This window comes from Canis lupus, chromosome 6, assembly GCF_048164855.1.
Source record: "Canis lupus baileyi chromosome 6, mCanLup2.hap1, whole genome shotgun sequence".
Taxonomy (NCBI): Eukaryota; Metazoa; Chordata; class Mammalia; order Carnivora; family Canidae; genus Canis; species Canis lupus.
This window is the reverse complement of record NC_132843.1, coordinates 56,467,962-56,491,348: the sequence shown is the minus strand read 5'-3', so window position 1 is coordinate 56,491,348 and position 23,387 is coordinate 56,467,962. Positions and strand designations below refer to the sequence as shown.

The window sequence follows — 23,387 nt, the reverse complement described above, 5'->3', positions numbered from 1 at the left end:
TATAAACATATTATTTAGTATTAGAAATTTGAAGGAAATGCTATAAGATAGTATTTTCAAGGTTCATCAGAAATAGCTGAAATTAAGAAGAGCATGTCATGTTTGATCTACTGCATGTCCTAAGTTAAGAAAGTTTTTTAAGTGTGTTGTTTTCTACATGATATTCTAAATGCATTATTCTTTGGGGCACCTGGGTGGCTCAGTGGTAGAAAGTCTGCCTTTGGTTCAGGTCGTGATCCTGGGATCCTGGGATCGAGTCCCACATCAGGTTCCCCACAGGAGGCCTGCTTCTCCCTCTGCCTATGTCTCTGCCTCTGAGTGTGTGTGTCTCTCTCATGAATAACTAAAAATCTTTTTTTAAAAAATGCATTATTTAAAAAAAATGCATTATTCTTCTAGTATTATTTAAACTAATGAAATCTACTAACCATTTTGGTACACATTTTCTTTTTATCAAAAAAACCTGAAACACCACAGATTCTAGAGCAGACAGATAAGTAATGCTAGATTTCTAGGACTGACTACACCTTGCATTGAGATAGAGATATCAGCTACATCCATCAAGTAATTCATGGAAGTAGGTAGATTTTATAAATTGTTTACATTTTTTTAAGATTATTTATTTACTCATTCATTCATTCATTCATGATAGACAGAGAGAGAGAGAGAGGCAGAGACACAGGAGGAGGGAGAAGAAGCAGGCTCCACACCGGGAGCCCAACGCAGGAATTGATCCCAGGACTCCAGGATTGCGCCCTGGGCCAAAGGCAGGCGCCAAGCCGCTGAGCCACCCAGAGATCCCCAAATTGTTTACATTTTAAACAGCCCTTTTCTAAAGAGGAAAAATTAAGGCAATTGCCAATTAAACTAGCATAGCCTACAAAGCCCTAGATAACCTAGCCCCGTCTCTCTTCAGTTAATACCCATAGTTTGGTTACTACATTCCAATCACTCTGGCCTTGTTTCAGCTCCAGGAACCTTTAGGTCTTTTCCAATTCAAGATCCTGGGACATCCTTTTCTCACTGCCAAAAATAGCCTTTCTAACTCCCATCAATCTTATATCTTTACCTCTAATATCACTCCTAAAAAATATCTGAGCTAAGTTCCTCATGTTTTAATACTTTTCATTCCCTGCCCTTCCCCTTCACAGTATTACCATGATGTAATTACACATTTATTATTATATTTATTTGTTTAATGGCAGTCTTGTCATAAGACAGTAAGCATCATAAGGGCAAGGACTTAACTGATTTTCAATCAGAAATAATATAGTACCTGACACACAGTAGGTACTCAACAAGTATCAGTAGCATGAATGTCTAATACTAAAACATGAATTTCAGAATCAACTTGATCTGGATGTGAATTCAAATTTCACTACTAATAAGACGGTTAGTCTTGAACAAATTACTTAATTTTGCTGAGTCACAGTATCTATATCAACTAATTCATGGTTGATTCATTCAAAGTATATTAAACACTGTAGACATTTACCAGAGTAACTGAAACAAATATTTAATAACACTTGTTACTATTTCAACATTTATAGCACATTAGACTCTAAAAAAAAACCAAGAATAATATAGGCATAAAGGGAGATAAAATTATCTCTAATATCTACCTATACTATAATCCATTTAAATTATAAAAATATAACTACTAATTATTCACTGTTTTCAAGAATTAATTCTGAACCACAAATCAAATTTCAGGTGCATCTTCAAATCAATTAGCAAATAATAAAAGTTAAAAATTGTCTACTGCATTAAAAAAGAGAAAACAGCCATGAAAAGTTATTAGGTGTAAGCCAACCAAATTTTATTGCGTTTCTACTATATTCAAGAAACAGTTTCTACTATATTCAAGAGACCTCAATCCCTAAAGCAACAACTAAAGTTATATAGGGCAATAGAGTAAAAATGAAATACGAACTGCATGTTCAAATAACTGGAAAGAAAGGAAAAAGAAAGAAATGAAAACAGAAAACTAATATAATGACAGACCTAAATTCAGACATATCAATAATTATATTAAACATAAATGGCCTAACCATGCCAATTAAAAGACAAAAACTGTCCAATTATATTAAAAACAAGACAGAATTGCATTCTATCTAAAAAAAAAAACTTTAAATATAATAATATAGGTAAGTTAAAGTAAAATGGAGGAAGAAGTTATACCATGAAAACACTCATCAAAAGAAAACTGAAGAGACTATATCAATATAAGATAAAGTAGACTACCAGACAAGAAAAAACATCACTAGGAGTAAAGAAGGTCATAACAATGTTAAAAGAATCAATTCAATGAAAACACAAAAGCATCTTATAAGTAAATTCACCTAACAACTAGACAATATAAATACCTGATAAAACTGGAAGGAGATGGACAAACCCTTATTTATAATTGGAGATTTCACAGTTTCTCACAATAATCACAAAAAAACGTATATAAAAATATAGCAAGGTTATAGAAGAATTGAACATCAACAATAAAATCTAATATATATCGACCACTGCACAACACAAAGGCAGAGTACACATCCTTTTCAAATGCACATGGAACTTTTCTCCAAGAGAAACTACGTCCTGGGTTATAACACAATCTTTAAAAAAGTTTTAAAAATTGAATTGTAAAATACCTATTTGGTGAGCATATACAATTAAACTGGAATCAGTAAGAGAAATATATATGAAAAATCTCCAAATACTTAAAAATAAAGTAACATTTCTAAATAATCCATGGATCAAAGTCAAAGAGAAATGTTAAATTACAAAATATTCTGAACTCAACAAAAATGAAAATAAAACAAATCAAAATTAGTGGAACATCTAAACAGTGAGTAGAGATTTAGAGCTATAAGTGCTTATATTACCAAACACCCCAAAATCATAATTTAACTTTCTACCTTAAAGAAAAGGAAATGCAAAATAACCCAAAGCAAGAGAAAGAAGGAAATAAACAGCACAAATCAATAAACCAAAATGTAGTTCTTAGCCAAGATCAATAAAATGATAAACCTCTAGCTAAATTGACCAAGCAAAAAGGAAAGTACAAATTACTGGTAACTAGGAAAATAGTGTATATCACTTGTACTGTGATATTGTATATTGATTTGTATATTGTATATCACAATATCAAAATGAATAATGCAAACATCCCTATGCATATTAATTGGACAGCTTAAATATAATGGACCAATACTCTGAAAGCTAAAAAATATATCCACACTTATCCAGGAAGAAATACATAACCTGTATTAAAGAAATTGAATCTGTAAGTTAAATCCTCTCTGAAATGAAAACTTCAGGTTCATATAATTTCAATGACAAATACTACTAAATATTTAAAGAAATAACAACACCAATGCTATTTTTTAAAAAAATCTTCAGGGGCACCTGTGTGAGAGTCAGTGACTCTTGATTTTGGCTCAGGTCATGACGTCAAGGTCGTGAGATCGAGCCCGGCATTGCACTCCACTGACTCAGTGGGAGTCTGCTTGAGATTTTTTTCCCTATCTGCCCCTTCCCCTCTCAAATAAATCAATCTTTTTATTTTAATCTCCAAGGAAATATAAAAAAGGGATTCCCAATTCATTATACAAGGCCATTTCTCTGAGACCAAAACTAAAGAAGGTATTACAAGAAAAAAAAAAATCACAGACCACTATCCCTCATAAAAAAATAAGACGAAAATCCTCAATCAAATATTAACAAAATCCAGCAACATAGCTTATAGTTACAAATATATATCAAAACCAGTGAGGTTTATCTGGGAAATGCAACAATACTTCAACACTGAATATATCAATAGAGGGACACCTGGGTGGCTCAGTGGTTGAGCATCTGCCTCTAGCTCAGGGAATGATCCCCAGGTCCTGGGATCGAGTCCCACATCCAGCTCCCCATGGAGAGCCTGCTTCTCCCTCTGCCTATGTCTCTGCCTCTCTCTCTGTGTGTTTCTCATTAATAAATTTTTTAAATCTTTTAAAGGAAAATCAATATAATCCAACATATTCACAAACTAAAGAAGAATGACATATGATCAATAAATACAAAAAGGCATTTGAGAAAATTCAGCATTCATTTATTTACATTCAGTAAACTGGGAATACAAGGGAGTTTTCTCAACCTGATAAACAGTATCTATGATAAGCCTACAACTAACGTCACTCTTAATGGTAAAAGACTGAATGCTTTCCTCCTAACACTAAGAACACAATAAGGACATAGACTGTCACCACTCCCACTCATTATCATACAGAAGTCCTAGCTAGTGCAATAAAGCAAGAAAAAGAAAGAAAAGGCAAACAGATTGGAAAGGAAGAAGTAAAATAGTTTTTACTTATAAACAATTATTCCTTGTCAGAAGTCAACAAACTTTTTCTATAAAAAGCTAGATAGGAACATTTTATGCTTTGCAAACCATATGGTCTCAGTCACAACTACTGAACTTTGTTATTGTGGATAAGTGTTACAACAGTGGTAAAATATTTCATCTGGACCTAGTTTACTATGCAAGCGTAACTGACTCTATTACTATAATCTCATTAATCTCATGTAGACCTAAACATTATATCCACCAGTTGAGTTTCAAAATGACTTTTTAAATAAAATATACTTTTTGTTTCCAATATTCACTTATTTTTGGATAACTAAAAATCTACCTGTCTGTATTTGTAAAATAAATTATCTAGTTCATGTTAGAACTAATTAGAGTACTTTGAAACACATAAATACATGGCAGGTGCTCAATGAGAGTGTAGTTGATTCAACCACATTACAAAGATTCATCATACTTATACAAATAAACTCTAATTTTTTCCAATGGTTACTATCATCAAATACAAAGAACAATAATGCTTTTATCTCTATTCAGAATCTTTAGGATAGGGTCCAAGAATCTGAGTTTTTTAAAGAGCCACAAGTGTTTCTGATGAAAGGCTAAATTGTGAACATTTGCCAATAAGAACTCTTGTTCTTAACAAAAATGTCTATGTTTAAAAAAATCACAACTCATATAACAATCATATAGTCTCACTAAGCTGCAGTATATATAATAACATGGAAAAAATACACCTGCAAGCAGCTTCTATTTGACTCTACACAACTGAGGTTTGGGGGATCCCTGGGTGGCTCAGCAGTTTTGCGCCTGCCTTTGGCCCAGGGCGTGATCCTGGAGTCCCAGGATCGAGTCCCGCATCGGGCTCCTGGCATGGATCCTGCTTCTCCCTCTGCCTCTCTCTCTCTCGCTCTCTATGTCTATCATAAATAAATAAAAATAAATCTTTAAAAAAAATCACTTAAAAAAAAAAAACAACTGAGGTTTGTAAAACAAAGCCAATCCTAAACAAAACTGTTGAGTTAGTAAAACATTTGCCTTCCATGGCTTTTTATTTTCCCACACACACATAAGTAATCCTTTCAACCTTGTTAATTTTCATCTTTCTGCAATTAGAACAGTTATTCCTATTCAGTTACTTACTTACTTTTTTTCTAGTTTTATTGAGCTATAATTGACATACATTATATAAATTTAAGGTGTACAACATAATGATTTGATACATCATATACATTGGGAAATAATCTCTACAATAAGTTTAGTTACTATCCACCACCTCACATAGTTACTTTTGGCTATACTAACTGATTATATTTTTATTTAAATACACTTAAATCAACATGCATCTTCAAAATGGAATTTTCCTTTTGTGCTTTAAAACTGTGTTAAAAAAAAAAAAATCACAGGCCCAAAACAGCGTCACTTAGACCAAGTTTCCAAACCAGTACTTAACACATAATCTAACTCTGGTTCCAACAATCCCCATAAATGTAGCCTTAACCAGTTAGTCAGAAATTTTTCAATCCATTCCAGTGTTCTGCCACCTGGGTCCTCTCTACCCTACAATGAAAGATATGGTAATCTATATGATAAGACATCTGATTTCTCCCTAGACAGTGCCCTACCTGTAACAACCTGTTATTCTTTTACAATAACTTTCTTACCCTCATCATTCTATAAAAATTTTCCATTTTATAGAACTCTTTGGAGCATTCTAGTTGTTAGATGGGGTACTGCCCAATTCATGAATTGCTGAATAAAGAAAATTAGATCTTCAAACATGTTTGAATTGAATTTTGTTATTTAACAGATTTGGTGGCAGTGGTGGGATCTCAAGTAAACTTCTGACAGCACTCAGGGACAATGAGAAACAAGGCAAACCCTTTGAGTTCATTGAGTTTCTTGTCATTTTGAGGGCCTGAGAGTTGCCTTTTTGTTTGCACTCAAGCTCCTGATCTGATTGGCTGCCCTTTACAGTCAGGTCAGCTTGAGCTGGCAGACGGTTATGCACAGAACCCAAAAGAGCTAGTAGTTCTGCCTAGAGCCCAGTGCGGATGGCAATTTTGCCCAGAGCACAACTGAGCTGGCAGAAAGGTCTGCCTAGAACCAAGCCCCCAATCCTTCAGACCACAATCCCCTGGGTAGAAATCCTCAGCAAGGTTCTACAAGAATTGTCAGTGGTGTGCACAGGACCTTCTTGAGGCCAAGACATGGTACTGCTAATATATTAAAGCACATGTTTGTTCATCTTGTTTTATGTATATAAACACTAATGCAAGTAGGAATCTTGGAAGCAAAAAGCCATAAAAATTGGTGGGTACAGGTCAAGTATTTGACAACTGTTAGAGCACTTACCACTTGAAGACCCTTGTGGTAGGATCAGGTCACAGATGGATTAGATTAACACTAGGTCATCTGACAACATCAAGAAAACTTTTGTGCTGCAAGGTAAATAGTAAAACATGCACAATCCCCAGCCCCGCAGCACACAACTTTTAGGTATTAGTTGGTTCTGAGAAATCCAAAGACATAGCTAATGGGATACTTACATTCTAAAGAGTCAAGCACATCTGCTTATTTTATGTCTAAGAACCAAAATCCTAGAGGTTGTAGATATCTAGCAAGATGAAAAAACTTTTATTAAAAATAACCTAGAATTTACAGTGGCCATCATGGGGAATGTTCAGTTAGACAAGACTGCTCATTTAAAAAGTATAGTTGAGAATAGCCAGGGGAATTTTAAAAAAGAAAACCATATCTGGGGGCATCACAATGCCAGATTTCAGGTTGTACTACAAAGCTGTGGTCATCAAGACAGTGTGGTACTGGCACAAAAACAGACACATAGATCAATGGAACAGAATAGAGAATCCAGAAGTGGACCCTCAACTTTATGGTCAACTAATATTCGATAAAGGAGGAAAGACTATCCATTGCAAGAAAGACAGTCTCTTCAATAAATGGTGCTGGGAAAATTGGACATCCACATGCAGAAGAATGAAACTAGACCACTCTCTTGCACCATACACAAAGATAAACTCAAAATGGATGAAAGATCTAAATGTGAGACAAGATTCCATCAAAATCCTAGAGAAGAACATAGGCAACACCCTTTTTGAACTCAGCCACAGTGACTTCTTGCAAGATACATCCACGAAGGCAAAAGAAACAAAAGCAAAAATGAACTATTGGGACTTCATCAAGATAAGAAGATTTTGCACAGCAAAGGATACAGTCAACAAAACTCAAAGAACCGACAGAATGGGAGAAGATATTTGCAAATGACGTATCAGATAAAGGGCTAGTTTCCAAGATCTATAAAGAACTTATTAAACTCAACACCAAAGAAACAAACAATCCAATCATGAAATGGGCAAAAGACATGAACAGAAATTTCAGAGGAAGACACAGACATGGCCAACATGCACATGAGAAAATGCTCTGCATCACTTGCCATCAGGGAAATACAAATCAAAACCACAATGAGATACCACCTCACACCAGTGAGAATGGGGCAAATTAACAAGGCAGGAAACCACAAATGTTGGAGAGCATGCAGAGAAAAGGGAACCTCTTACACTGTTGGTGGGAATGTGAACTGGTGCAGCCCCTCTGGAAAACTGTGTGGAGGTTCCTCAAAGAGTTAAAAATAGACCTGCCCTACAACCCAGCAATTGCACTGTTGGGGATTTACCCCAAAGATACAGATGCAATGAAACGCCGGGACACCTGCACCCCAATGTTTATAACAGCAATGGCCACAATAGCCAAACTGTGGAAGGAGCCTCGGTGTCCATCGAAAGATGAATGGATAAAGAAGATGTGGTTTATGTATACAATGGAATATTACTCAGCTATTAGAAATGACAAATACCCACCATTTACTTCAACGTGGATGGAACTGGAGGGTATTATGCTGAGTGACGTAAGTCAGTCGGAGAAGGACAAACATTATATGGTCTCATTCATGTGGGGAATATAAATAACAGTGAAAGGGAATATAAGGGAAGGGAGAAGAAATGTGTGGGAAATATCAGAAAGGGAGACATAACGTAAAGACTGCGAACTCTGGGAAACGAACTAGTGGCGGTAGAAGGGGAGGAGGGTGGGGGGTGGGAGTGATTGGGTGACGGGCACTGGGGGTTATTCTGTATGTTGGTAAATTGAACACCAATAAAAAATAAATAAATAAATAAATAAATAAATAATTGAAAAAGATAAAAAATAAATAAATAAAAATAAAATTATAATTATATCACCAAAAAAATAAATAAATAAATAAAAAGTATAGTTGAGAGGTGCTTGGGTGTCTCAGTCAGTTAAGCATCTGCCTTCAGCTCAGGTCATGATCCCAGGGTCCTGGGATCCTGAGCAGGGAGCCTGCTTCTCCCTCTCCTCCTTGCTTGTGCTGTCACTATCTCTGTCTCTCTCGCAAATAAATAAAATCTTTAAACAATAAAAGGTGTAGTTAAAAGTAAGGGTTCTCAGGTTAAATAGATTGGGAAGCCTATTTTAATTGGTTTGAAGAAGCTTCCTAAAAGGATTCTAAATTAGCTTCACTGAAAGATTCATTACAAAAGGCTAATAAAAAATTGAAAATACAAGCAATACCTAAGACAAAAAACTGTAAGACTGACATAATTCCTACTGCTCCCTTCTAGCTTTTTTTACCTGAGTACTCACTGTCTACTAATTTCTGTCTGAACTGCCTTTACACTCTAAAGAGAAAGTTACCTTTTAAAATAAAACTAGGGGATCCCTGGGTGGCTCAGCGGTTTAGCACCTGCCTTCGGCCCAGGTGATCCTGCAGTCCCGGGATCAAGTCCCACATCGGGCTCCCTGCATGGAGCCTCCTTCTCCCTCTGCCTGTGTCTCTGCCATTCTCTCTGTCTCTCATAAAAATAATTTTTTTTAATTAAAAAAATAAATAATAAAACTACCTGAGGTTAAAATAAAACTACCCTCCTCAGATATCTTCCACATCTTGGTCAAAGAGGGAGCTTTATGACAAAATTTATTAACACAAAGGAGGATCTTCAAAAAATTTTTGTTGTTACTGTTTTTAACAGATCACCGCCAGGCCTAGTCAAGAAGGGAAAATAAAAATTCACATGATCTCATCCTTTTCAAAGCCAGAACCACTGGTTATTAATTTCACTCTTAGGAATAACTATGTATTTCTGGCCCATCTCACTTTACATCCCAATAACACAGCTTGGACTTTTTGCCTGCCTTGGGACATGCAGGTGGTTGTTTCTTTGGCTATCTTGGGGAATGGTCCTAGCTCTTGTAAAATTGTATCCTTTACACCCTCTTTGAGGTCCTTTAGGCCCATGAGGTTGGTTATTACTTCCAAAAATCTTTACTGTTTGTCTCAGTCGAAACCTGACAAGATATTTTTAAAAGATTTAATAACTATAATCAGAAATTTGGTCAAACTGGAAAGCTGATATCCAGGGCCTGGTAGAGATTTTTTTAGACCTTTTCCCCTAAGCTAAATGTAGCCAAAGGAAAAAAAGACATTCTCACAGATATATGGGTTTGTTAGTACTATGATATCATTTAGGCAGCAACAAAATTCTGTGAGAAATTAGAAACTGCTGTCCTTTCTTTACAAAACTAGTCTTTACAGGTCCAAAGCTGTGATTCCAAAAGTAATTCAAAGACTACCAATCCCCTTCACCAATCCCAAAACATCCCCTATTTATCTCAGAAGGTTTATAAATATTGTAAAAATTCTTACCTTAAAGAAATGAAAGTCTTCTAGAAAATGGTTATTTTTTTCCCTGTGCATTTTTTTTTAAGATTTTTTATTTATTTATTCATGATAGAGACAGAGAGAGAGAGAGGCAGAAACACAGGCAGAGGGAGGAGCAGGCTCCATACTGTAAGCCCGATGCGGGACTCGATCCCGGGACTCCAGGATCGCACCCTGGGCCAAAGGCAGGCGCTAAACCGCTGAGCCACCCAGGGGATCCCCTTCCCTGTGCATTTAAAATGAAAATGTTCAGTGTTCTACCAAGTCATTTCTGAGACTTTCTAGATAAGAAAGCCTATCTCTTTAAAATGCAAATTGCAGGCAGGTTTTTCTTAACAAGTAAAGACAAGAAGGAAAGGCCATTTAAAACTTGACTTGCCAAGGACAAATACAAATCTTTAGTAGCTTCTCCACAATTATTAAAAGAAAGCATTAGTCATCTATACCAATAATCTTAACTTATTCCATTTACCAGAAAAACTAAGATACAAATTTTATAACTAAAAGTTACACTTAAAAAAATAAAAATAAAAAATAAATAAAAGTTACACTTAATGTCAGCAAGCCCTCTTGTTCAACCACAGACCCAAACAGTTAAAACCAGAAATAGACAAGACTACTCAACAAGTCATGCTGTAACCATAAACTACTATATTTATTTCTTATTACACTTTCAGGTGGCACTGACAAAAATACTTTGTAATGAACAGAACATTCCAACTACACCCTGATAGCAATCAAATACTTCAAAGACCACATCCCAAATGTCCTCTTTCCCGCCCAGGATCTTGAGCTGAACACATAAGGAGCCCCCACCCATGATCACACACTCTTTGTCTACTCTTTTGCATGTACACCCCTGAACCTCCTCCAATGAAACCCTAGGTGTCCATCTCGCCAGGAGATGTTGGTTTTTAAGGCTTGAGTCTGCCACCTTCCTAGAACTTGAAATATATTTCTCCCTTTCTCTTCTGTTTTCCAAACCCTTGTCTCCTGAGTTACTGGCTTCTCTTGTGACAAGTTTATTCAGGTTTGTTTGGCAACAATGTTAGCAATACTAGCCAGGTGCTATCCTATTGATTTGTCCAGCCCCCATGGAATTCCCTGGTTCAGATGGCTGAGGCTGTCTTTAAAAAAATAAAGAGAGAATTTTAAAAGCAGCAACTGAAGATAGTTACATACATACATACATATATACAAACAAGGCAGTGTGTGTTTCCCTTACATCCTTAAGGGAAATCTCATAAGGCTTTCACAAATTTTTCAGCAGAAATTGCAGGCCAGAAGGGACTGGCATGATATATTTGATATATTTTAAATACTGAAAGAAAAAAAACCCTGCAATCATGAATCATGAACTCTATCCAGCTAGACTATCATTCAGAATAGAAGGACAGAGCTTCCCAAACAAAAGTTGAAGCAATTCATCACCACTAAACAATCACTACAAGAAATGCTAAAGGAAACCCTTTGAGTGGCTATAAGTACAAGAAAAGTAGGAAGCACAAAAGTAATAAAATTAAGTATATCTACAGGGACTCACAAAATAAAAGGATGTAAAGTATGATACCATATACCTAAAACATGGAGGAAGAGCAAAAAATATGTTCAAATTTAAATAACCATAAACTTAATACAGATTGATATAGGCAGATGTTATAAATAACCCTAATGGTAACCATAAATCAAAAACTGGTAATAAGTATGCAAAAAATAAAGAGAAAGGAATCCGAGTATATCACTAAATAAAAGCAGCAAACCAAGAGAGGAGAGAACAAGAAAAAACAGAGAAGAACTACAAAAATAACCATAAAACAAGTATCAATATGGTAGTAAGTACATAGTTATTAATAATTACTTTGAATGTAAACAGATTACATATTCCAATCAAAAGACACAAAGTGACAAAATGGATAAAAAAGCATGACCTATCTATATGCTGCTTACAAGAGACTCATTTTAGACCTAAAGACCCATGTAGAGTGAAAGTAAAGGGATGGAAAAACAGTTATCATGCAAATGGCTGTCAAAAGAAAGTCAGGTTAGCAACATTTATATTAGACACATAGATTTTAAAACAAAGAGACAAAGAAGAACACTACATTGTAATAGAGGACAATCCAATAAGAAGATAAAACAACTGTAAATATTTATGCATAGGAGCATAGAAGCACCCAAATACATAAAGGAGCTAACAACAAACATAAAGGAAGTAATCTCCAGTAATACAATAATAGTACGGAACTTTAACAGCCCACTGATATCAGTGCACAGATCATGCAAACAGAAAATCAACAAGGCAACAGTGGCCTTGAATGACACATTGGACCAGATAGATCTAAAAGATATATTCAGAACATTCCAGAACATTCTATCTTAAAACACATTCTTTTTAACAGCCCATGGAACTTTCTCCGGAATAGATCACATATTAGGCCACAAAAAAAAAGCCTCAAAGGATTTTTTAAAATGGAAGTCAAGAGTGCCTGTGTGGCTGTCAGTTACGTGTCCACTCCTGATTTTGGCTCAGGCCATAATCTTAGGTTTGTGAGACTGAGCCCCCAGGGAGACTCTGTGCTCAGCACGGGGTATACATGAGATTCTCTCTCTCCTTCTGCCCCTCCCCCCGCTCACACACACACTCTCTCTCAAATAAATAAATAAATAAAATCTTCCCAAAAAACCCAAAAAAGAACGAAGTCCTACCATGCATCTTTTCCACTCACAATACTATAGAACTGGAAATCAACTGCATGAAAAAGTATGGAAAGAACACAAATACATGAAGGTTAAATAGCATACTACTAAACAATAAATGGCTCAACAAGAAATCAACGAGGAAATGAAAAAATACATAAAGACAAATGAAAATGAAAACATAATAGTCCAAAATCTTTGGAATGCAGCAAAAGCTGTTCTAAGACAGAAGATTATACCAATACTCAAGAAGCAAGAAAAATTTCAAATAAACAACCTAACCTTACACCTAAAGGGTCTAGAAAAAGAAGGCCAAACAAAACCAAAACCTAGTCTAAGAAAGTATGAAGATTAAAGCAGTAATAAACAATATAGAAACTAAATTTTTAAAAAATCAAACCTATCAGTGAAAACAGTGAAAACAGAAAACAAAGTGATCTTCTTTGAAAAGATCAACAAAATTGATAAACCTCTAGCCAGACCCATCAAAAAGAGAGAGAGAGAGAGAGAGAGAGAGAGAGACAGGATCAAAATCAGAAATGAAAGGAGAAATAACAACCAACACTACAGAAATACAAAGAATTGTAAGAGAATATTATAAAAAATTACATGCCAACAAATGGGGTAACCTATAAGAAATGTATAAATTCCTAGAAAAATATAACCTCCCAAAATTGAATCAAGAAGAAATAAAAAATTTGAACACACCAATAACCAGCAATGAAATTGAATCAGTAATCAAAAAACTCCCAACAAAGCCCAGTACCAGAGAGCTTCACAGGTGAATTCTACCACATATTTAAGTTAATACCCATTATTCTCAAACTATTCAAAAAAATAGAAAAGAAAGAAAAGCTTTCAAATTCATTCTATGAAGCCAGCATTACCCTGATACGAAAACTAGATAAAGACACTAAAAATACAAAAAACAAACAAACAAACAAAAAACTATAGGACAGTATCTCTGGTGAACACACATGCAAAAATCCTAAATATTAGTGAATAGAATCCAACAATATACATACAAAAAAAAAAAAATCATTCACCACAGTCAAGTGGAATTTATTCCTAGGATACAAGGGTGGTTCAATATTTGCAAATCAATCAATGTCACATCACATCAACAAGAGAAAGGATGAAGACCAAACTATCATTTCAACAAATACAGATAAAAGCATGTGAAAAATACATCAATTCATAATAAAAACCCTCAGTGAAGCAGGTTAAGAGGGAACATACCTCAATACAGTAAAGCTCATATATAAAAAGTCTACAGCAAACATCAAACTCAATGAGAAAAAGATTAGAGCTTTTCCCCTAAGGTCAGGAACAAGACAAGGATGCCCACTCTCACTGCTTTTATTCAACCTACTACTGGAAGTCCTAGCCACAGCAACCAGACAACAAAAAGAAATAAAAAGCATCCAAATCGGTACAGAAGAAGTAAAATTTTCACTATTTGGAGATGACATAATACTCTATGTAGAAAATCCTCAAGACTCCTCCAAAAAGCTACTAGAACTTATAATTGAATTCAGTAAGCTCACAGGATACAAAATCAATATTCAGAAACCTACTACATTTCTTTACAATAATAATGAAGTAGCATAAAGAGAAACTAAGAAAATAATCCCATTTACAATGACACCAAAAATAATAAAATACCTAAGAGTAAACTTAACCAAGAGAGTGAAATATCTGTATTCTGAAAACACTGAAACACTGATGAGAGATGAAAGAAACTGAAGGCAACACAAACAGATATTCTATGCTAGAAGAACAATTATTGCTAAAATGGTCCATATTACCCAAAGCAAGCTACACATTTAATGCAATCCTTATCAAAAGACTGATAGCACTTCTTACAAGTAATCTTAAAATTTGTATGGAACCACAGAAGACCCTGAATAGCCAAAGCAATCTTGAAAAAGAACAAAACTGAAAGTATCACAATCCCAGATGTCAAGATATACTACAAAGCTGTAGAAATCAAAATAGTATACCATTGGCACAAAAACAGACACAAGATCAATGGAACAGAATAGACAGCTCAGAAATAAACCCACAATTACATGGTTAATTAATCTTCAACAAAGGAGGCAAGAATATGCAATGGGAAAAGGCCTCTTCAATAAACAGTACTAGGAAAATTGGCCAGTTACACGCAAAAGAAGGAAATTGGACCACTTTCTTACACTATACACAAAAATACATTCAACATGGATTAAAGAGGTAAATGTGAGACCTGAAACCATAAAAAACCTAAAAGGAAATATAGGCAGTAATTTTTCTGACATCAATAGTAGCAGCTATTTTCTAAATAGGCCCCCCAAGGCAAGGGAAACAAAAGCAAAAATAAACTATTAGCACTGCATCAAAATAAAAAGCTTTTATAGAGCAAAGGAAATGATGAACAAAACTAAAAGGCAATCTACAAAATGGAAAAATATATCTGCAAATGACATTATCTGACAAAGGGCTAGTGTCCAAAATATATAAAGAACTAAAACAAGTCAACAACCAAAAAATAAATAATCCAATTAAAAGTGGGCAGAAGACAAGCACAGATATTTCTCCAAAGACGACATACAGATGGCCAACAGACATGTGAAAAGATGGTCATCACTTATAGCCCGGGAAATGCAAATCAAATCCACAATGACATATCACTTCATACTTGTCAGAATGGCTAGAATCATATGCACAAGAAATAACAAGTGTTGGTGAGGATGAGGAGAAAAAGGAGCCCTTGTATACTTTGGCAGGAATGCGAACTGGTATAGTCACTGTGGGAAAAAAAAGTATGGAAGTTCCTCAAAAAAATTAAAAATAGGATTACCGTATGATTCAGTAATTCTGCTACCTGGTATTTCCCATAGAATATCAAAACACTATTTGAAAAGATATAAGCACCCCTATATTTATTTTTTTATTTTTATTTTTGTATTTATTCATAGAGACAGAGAGAGAGAGGCAGAGACACAGGCAGAGGGAGAAGCAGACATTATACAGAGAGCCCGACGTGGGACTCGATCCAGGGTCTCCAGGATCACGCCCTGGGCTGCAGGCGGCGCTAAACCGCTGAGCCACCGGGGCTGCCCCACCCCTATATTTATTACAGCATTACTTACAGTAGCTAACAAATAGAAGCAGCCCGAGTATCCATGGATAGAAGAATGGACAAAGAAGAGGTGGTATATAATGCAATACTGTTTAGCCATAAAAATGAATGAAATCTTGCTATTGGCAACAACATGGATGGATGTAGAAGGCAGAATATAATACTAAGTGGGAAATAGGTCAAACAAAAATACCATATGATTTCACTCATGGAATTTTAAAACACAAAAACCATATGATTTCACTCATATGTGGAAATTAAGAAACAAGCCAAAAAACAGATTGCAAACTACAGAGAATAGACAGATGGTTACCAGAGGGGAGATGGGTAGAGGATGGGTTAAAGAGGTGAAGGGAATTAAGAGTACACTTATCATGATAAGCACTGAGTAAGACACAGAACTGTTGAATATACTATACACCTGAAACTAATATAATATTGCATATTAAATCGTCTGGAACTTAAAAAAAAATGAAATGAAAGTAGGGAGGGAAGGGGGAAGGAAGGGAGGGAGGGAGGGAAGGAATTTGATTTTCTCCTGACAACTTGATTCTTAGTCCAATTTAAAAAAAAACATGAAGGGCACAGGAAGTTCTTCCACCTCAACAATAGTTTCCCCAAATCTTTTTGGGAACTTAAAATCTTTAAAAACATTTTGCTAAGTTAAATAATGAGTTAAGTTAAATTCATTAAATATCTAGATCATTTCCAAGTAAGACAAAATACTAAAACATAAATCACTAAATATAAGTTTATTTACTTTTGGCTTCTTCTTACAGAGAAACTAAAGTAATTTGGATATATTAATGCTTCATTTTTAAAAAGGCACGTGCTTCTCAAAATTTTAAGATGTATTCATAGGGATGCCTGGGTGGCTCAGTGGTTGAGTGTCTGCCTTCGGCTCAGGGCATGATCCCGGGGTCCTGGTATCCAGTCCCGCATCGGGCTCAGGAGCCTGCTTCTCCTTCTGCCCATGTCTCTGTCTCTGTCTGTCTCTTGTGAATAAATAAATAAAATCTTTTTTAGATAAATAAATAATAAAAAATAACATGTATTCATAAACTTGCAAATTTTTTAAATACTGATATGACGAACATTCATAGTTGTTTATTAGTTTTCACTAGAAATCAAAGTTTCCAATGGTTAAAAATTCTGACTAATATATCTAATTAAACTTCTAAAAATAGTAAGAAAAACATCATCATATACCCAGAAAGTGAGATGTATTCAGTAAAAAAAAAAAAAGGGGGGGGGGGCACATAAGAAAAGAGATGCATTTTTGTTAAGGAGAAAAACAGTTATTTGTTTTCCTAAAATGAAGCTGATTAAAAAAAAAAGACAAAATCCAAATTTGGAAAAAATTACAGTTTTGTGGATAAAAAAAAGTTTAAAAATTTGGGCAGGGGCATCTGGGTGGCTCAATTGGTTAAGCATCTGACTCTTAATTTTGGCTCAGGTCATGAGCTCAGAGTTCTGAGGTCGAGCTCCAGCCTCAGCATGAAGTCTCCTCTTCCTCTCTCTCTCCCTCTCTGCCCCTTCCCCAACTCACACACACTCTCTCTCACACTAAAACAAAGTATTTTTTAAAATTATTTTAATGTGTGATCTAACTGGCTAACATTCAAATACATTTATTTTTAAAAATAAGCTTTATTTTGAAAATAAATAAAAGTAAGCTTTATTACCAAAATTGAGCTGGTATAAAATTAAAATTCTATTTTATTAAAAATACAAAGTTTTCAGGGCATGTGGGTGGCTCACTTGTTGGTGTCTCACTCTTGGTCTCAACTCAGGTCATGGTCTCATGGGTGGTGAGATCGACCCCTGCCACGGGCTCCATGCTCAGTGAGAATTCTACTTCTCTCCTCTCCCTCCCCCTCTACCCCTTCCCCCACTCACACCTGTGTGCTCTCTCAAGTAAATAATCTTTTTAAAAAAATAAAACATTTTCTTGGACTTTGGTCTCTTTTGATAGTTGCATAAGTTTCTTTACCTTTTAAATATTAAGTTTTATAATCTGTGATCCTATTTAGATAAGCATTTTAAATCCTTTCTTGATATTTTTGACAAAATTTCCAAAATGATTTTTTTTTAAAAAAAAGTCTTTTTGAACTGGAATATTCCTAAAGATTTATTAAACTATTTAGGCATATTTAACACACAAATTACATGGGAAATACGGTTAAATAATGGTAAGCCTTCTTCAGATTTATCTGTAAGATTGTGGCATACTTAGATAGTCTACTCTGCTCCTCCAAGAATGGTGCCTCATTGCCAGACCTTTCCCATTCTAATATCCTTATGATATGGTAACAGCCTGTTTCTAAACTAAAAAAAAAAAACTAATATGGACAGACAATAGTCATAATTTCAATAAATTCAATAAGCAGGGCTTTGGGAAGCCCATGAAGGACCCTAGTTCTGTCTGGCTCCCTAACAAACACTATTTGCAATTTTGGCATTTTTCACTCACCATAGTATATTTACTGAGGGGGGCACTTGACAGGATGAGCACTGGGTGATATGCTATATGTTGGCAAATTGAACTCCAATTAAAAAAAAAAGAGGACTCAAATCATAAATAGATATTGGTATAGAGACTTGTATAAAATTCTAATACCTGAACTAGACTCCATTACACTGCCATTCAGTATGAGTTATCAATAGATTTTTGTCATTATATAACTATTTTGTGGATGGGTTTAAGCCTTTCTTTGCCACAAGGCTGATGCCCTGGCAGGAGAAAAAAAAAATCTGTTAAAAAATGTGTTTCCCATTTGGGGTGTACTTTCCACTCTCTACAGTGATCAAAGTACCCATTTTACTGGACAAATCATAGAAGCCTTAACAAAAATCATGCAAACTTCTCAAAATTCTATCAATATATAACCTTCTGCTCATCCCTTATCTCATCCTAGTATGACAACTACTGTTAAGTCTCTAATGTTTTATGCTCAAGCCTGTCATCTATAGGTTGAAGAAGCTTTCCTGGATCCTAACTCAAAGGAACCTGTCAGTCACAGTCCAGGATCTAGTGTGACTGGGTATTCTGAAACATCATCATAGGAAGAGAACCCTCATATCAATAAAAGGAACCTTACTAAGTGCTACTAATCACTGACATTGTTACCAAACTAAGATATGTAGAGACTTCAAAAACAAACTGATGAGTAAGAAAAGCAGCAGAAAAACAGGATAGACTGTCTCCACCCAAAATGGCAGATCAAGAATTTATACTTTTAATATAAAATCCTTTTTCCCTTTTCCTTTCCTTTCCTCTGGCATTGACCTAGAAGGATGGCACCCTCATCTGTATCTCCCAGGCCACTGCTAAGGGTGAGGAGGTGGGGGGGGGGGGGTCTCTTTTATTTCAGACTAAGGGAAATCTAATTGTGTCCCTAACTTTTCACAAGCAAAATAAGACATCTCATTGGTCGAAATTCACATTATTGAGTTAAAAAAAAACCTACCAAGAGGCTTTCTCAATTCAGGATTCACTCTTTTTGGCAGTCCCTATTTTCCTGTTTAGAGATAAATGTAAATGAGGCTTTGATCAAGAACTTCTCCTTAATTCTTAAAATTATTACAAAATCTATTGCTAGAGCAAATAACAGACCCCCCCAAAAAAAAAGATCATTAGACTCTAGACAAAATTGTCCTTGACAGCTTTTTTTTTTTTTTTTAAAGATTTTACTTATTTATCCGAGGGGGGGGGTGGGGTGGGGCAGAGTGACAGGCAGAGGGAGAAGCAGGCTCCATGCAGGGAGCCCAATGTGGGACTCGATCCCAGGCCTCCAGGATCACACCCTGGGCCGAAGGCGGCACTAAACCGATAAGCCACCCGGGCTGCCCGACAGAATAGCTCTTGATTGTCTTGAAGCTAAACAAGGATGTGTCTGTGCAGTGTCCAACAACTCCTGCTATGCTTGGATTAACACTTTCTGGGAAGCTGAAATGCAATCACATAAAAATAAGCCAACTGGCTTAAAAAGGTGACTCCTTCCACAGGGTCCCTGACTTATTTGATTTTGATTGGTTTGGGTCTGGGTGATCATATCTCTACAGTGCACTCCATATAATGGGAGTTATTCTACTTACAGGAGTGAAATAATCTCCCTGGTTGCATTTCTCTCAAAAGCTTTAAATGCAAACTCACAGCTGCTAACCACCAGGGAAATGATCTCCCTAAAACTGGAACATCTAAAGAACAAAGAAAATGACCAACTTAAAGAACATGAATCTGAAGCCATGACCTGGGAATATCCTAGAGATAAAACAAAAATGTCAGGACCTACAGATACCACACAAAAGAATAACAAAAAGTGCTAGAGCTCGAGGTTGGTCACTAAGAGTGGCATTAAGGCTTTAATTTTGATCACATTTCTGTTAAGCTGAGAGTCTGATCAAAAGGGGATAATTGTTAAAAAGAAAACCCACAGGCCCAAAATGGCACCACTTAGGCCAACCAAGACTTATCATCTAACTGCAATTTCAATCCCCTAGGAATGTAAAGGTTAACCAATGAACATGGAGTTTCCTGGTTAACACTAGGAAATTTACTGATAAGCATCTTCTCCTTCCCTTACAAGGGCAACCTTGCCTAAACAATGCTAGTAAATGCCTTTCTTATTCTTTATGCCCTCTGCTTTTAAAGACCTTTCTCAAAAAAAAAATTTTTAATAAAATACATTTTTTGAAAAATTAAAATCTTTCTCAAGGCACCTGAATGGCTTATTCAGTTGAGTATCCAACTCATGGTTTCAGCTCAAGCCATGATCTCATGGGTCGTGGGATCAAGATCAGGCTCCATGCTCAGCATGGAGTCGGCTTGAGATTCTTTCTCTCCCTCTCTTTCTGCCCCTCCTCCCCTCACATGCATGCACTCTCTCTCTCTAAAAATAAATCAATCTTTAAAAATAAATTAAAATTCTCCTCTTAACTTAGTGAAGCTCCCCTCTACTTCCTAGATGGAATGCTGCCCAACTCATGAATCATTTAATAAAGTCAATTAGGTCTTCAAATCTACTGGCCTGAATTTTGTTTTTTAATAACAGACATTATCTTATAGGCTAAAATACATTTAGTTTTCAATTTCTGCTATGCTTATTAAAAACGACTCACCTATTTCCTCAGAGGGACTTCTTTTAAGTACCTCTTTGTGTCATTATATGCCATGGTCCCTTTGTTAAACCCCACAGTATTCTATATATTATTTTCATTCAGTATTTATCATATCCTTCTTTGTAAAATGATGTTTATAAATTTCCTTATTAACAGAAGGTGACACAGAGATCCTTTGGAAATACGGATTATATTTTAAATATTTTATCCTCACTATAACCACTACCACATATACCATAAATTAACCCTGAATTAACTATAATAGTCATAGAATTATTTGTGGTAAAAATCTTCTATGTAGCTAATTCAAATGTCACAGAACTTTAGAGAAGGAAAAAAACTTCAGTAATAGTAATAGGTTAATACTATTAACCTACATTCTTATTTTATAATAAGGAAACCAAGGCTTATAAAGGGACATCAGGATTTTTTAAATTATCTATTGAAAGCAAACGTCATCTGACATACTTATTTCTTATACAAATTCAAAACACTTTTGTCATGCATTATTCAAAATATATGATACACACTGCATATCTATATAGTAGTAAGTGATTTCTTTTCAATCAAATGTAAAATTCAGTATGTCCTTTTAGGCCAGATACTCTAATAACTAAATACAACTTAATTTTTATTATTATTAGAGTTTTTAAATCTCCATAATAAGCAACATTTTTTCAGAAAATCTGTTCAACATGGCAATCAGATATGTTAATATAACTTATTTAAATTATTCAAACCTTACTAATTCTACAACATATGCTTCCTATCTCCAGAAATTTCAATTTGCATTAAAATATGCTGTGCTGGCCTCAAAATGTTTCGGATTTCCTAAACTAATCTAATCTAAGTAACATTTCTTAAAATTATCTTTAAAATGAGTATTACATAAGCATTTCTTTCTTCGTAACATTGTTTTTTATCCATTATTGCCTCAAATTGTTCTTTCTAGTTTATCACTCACTTCCCCAAAATAAGCAAGAATTCAAGAACCACCCCCTGCATGTTTTCACTGTGCTGACTCAATTGACCTCTGGCAAATGGAACTCTATTTTACAATAACTTCATCTAATCAAATCTGCTCCTATTTTCTTCCTAAAACTCTCTCTCCTCATAGATGCCTAATTATGAAATAAAAGATCATTGAGTTCACTGAAGTAAATGTTGCATTTTCCAAGCTCTTATCTCCATATGCTTTCCCTTTTTTATACCTAGAATAACTTTGCTGTTACCAATTTTTACTACATTTTGGCACCAGCACAAAGTAGAAAACATTTTTATGACGAGCAACATAGCTAAGAAAGTTATATGGCATTATTGGAAACAAAAGCAGTTATGTCTGTTCACAGGAAATCATTTCATTTCAAAATGATGAACAAGTAGTATTTTACAAGCAATACCACAGTCTTAAATACAAAAACAATACCTGTACCTAAAGACAGTGTATTTATGAAATAAGCAAAATTTTATTAATAAATATCAATTATGCTACTACTTCCATCACATCCAAGTAGCTCTGTCACATTGCCCTTTAGATGGTGATAAGTCTTTTGTTTTTATCTTAAATTTTCAATGCACTAAAAGAACACAAATCTTTATATAAGTTATTCTTCACTCATTAGCTACTTGGTAGTGCTTTCAACATCACAAAATAAAAAAAAGGAGAAGGCTAATACTTAAGGAAAATCTCAAGTTACTGTGCTTGCCATCTTGCTTTGCTTAACAAATGACATATTTTTTAATACATTGCAAAAGAATATATGTAATTAAGGGTGCTCTGCTTTCTGGCTTATGATTTTCAAATGCTAGTTTTTCAAAATCAATTCTTTCTACTCAACTAATAATTCCTCAAGTTTTCCATGAAGACCTATAATAAACCAACTATTCTCATTCCAGTAACCAGAAGGCAAAACAGCTTTATTAAAGAGCTTTATTTCTTTTGATGTATTCTCATGATAGAACACACTTTACAGGACAATCCAGAGCAGGTTTGAAAATAAGTGGTAGCACCTACATGTTTCCAGTGTCTTACAGTTCTTGAGGCTAAATACTAGCAGCAGAATATAAAATTATTCTATGACTTTATAAAACTATAAAACAAAACAAAACAAAAACACTACTACAAAGGTTGTACTCCAGTCAGTTTCTTATCCTAAGAACCCTGCCATTAAGTATATGGATTATTAGATGTGTAACATTATTTTCACTAAAAGAAAAAGGAACAAATAATAGTTCATTAAATTATTTCTTAAGTAATTTATTAGAGTGGCAAGAGATGATGTCACTATAAAGTTATGCTAATCTGTATGACAAGACCCCCTGCTTATCCTCCTAAGGGAAAGTGACCT

The 23,387-nt window shown here is 35.0% G+C and overlaps 1 protein-coding gene across 6 annotated transcripts in view; it reads right to left on the bottom strand.

The window, feature by feature from the left end:
* RABGAP1L (RAB GTPase activating protein 1 like) overlaps positions 1 to 23,387 on the bottom strand; it is a 728,064-nt gene that overhangs the window by 562,770 nt on the left and 141,907 nt on the right. The gene's annotated exons all lie outside the window — the stretch shown is intronic.